Source organism: Polyodon spathula, chromosome 4 (genome assembly GCF_017654505.1).
Source record: "Polyodon spathula isolate WHYD16114869_AA chromosome 4, ASM1765450v1, whole genome shotgun sequence".
Lineage (NCBI taxonomy): Eukaryota > Metazoa > Chordata > Actinopteri > Acipenseriformes > Polyodontidae > Polyodon > Polyodon spathula.
In genome coordinates, this window is record NC_054537.1 from 67,975,181 (window position 1) to 67,976,144 (window position 964).

The following is a 964-nucleotide window of genomic DNA, read 5'->3' on the forward strand; positions in this document are numbered from 1 at the left end:
CATAACTTTTGTCCATAACTGTAGACATCCGAACTAATATGATTAAGATATGCAAATAGTGTTATTATATAACTGTATTACATGGAATGTCTGCATTGAGCAAATACATCTGACTTATGCTTATAATTGAAACCGTACGCCAACATGAAATGTGCATGTTTTTAAATCACAGAATGTTATTTAGCATATCAACCTAAGAATCAGTGTGTACCTTAACTGTGAAATTATCCAGTTACCGTACGATGTAACCAGACGTTTAAGACTTGCACATACCTATGCAACAGATTTTAAATTATTTACAATATTTACATACATTCCACTAATTTTTATTTTGTTTTGCATGTGTTTTGTGCGTGTTGAGTACCTATAATTTAAAACAATAAATACTAAGGTGTGTTGAAAAATGCGTTTAAAAAAAAAAAAAAAAAAAAAAAAAAACGGATTAATTCTGTGTTTTTAATTCCAAATAATGCATAGCACATTTTTGCTGAGTGGAATGAACAAAAACTATTCACGTTTCTAAACTACAGCTACGCATGTTCCGCGTATGTTAATTTCTCTAAAATAAATCCAACAATTTCAGTCTTTGACTACACTTGCCATCCTAAATTAACCTGAAAGCAATTTAAAGCGTTGAGGTAGAACACGAGATAGTATTGCAACATTCTTTGAGTTTAATATTAAAATGTCTGTTTGCATTTTTTTTTCAACAGATTGTATTGTATGACAGTGTTGCAATAATTGTAAATGTTTCCAACAACAGGCCAAAAAAAGGGCACCACAATTGATGCAGAACCTCAATATTTTGAAGCCATAATGCAAAAGTATAGCTGAAGAAAAAGTCAAACAACAAGGTGTGATTGGAGTTACAACTATCTTACAATCATCATTTCTACATTTAAGTAAGTGGCTAATACAGACTTCCGCGGACCCGGTTAGCTATGTTAACCGATTATTACTCATT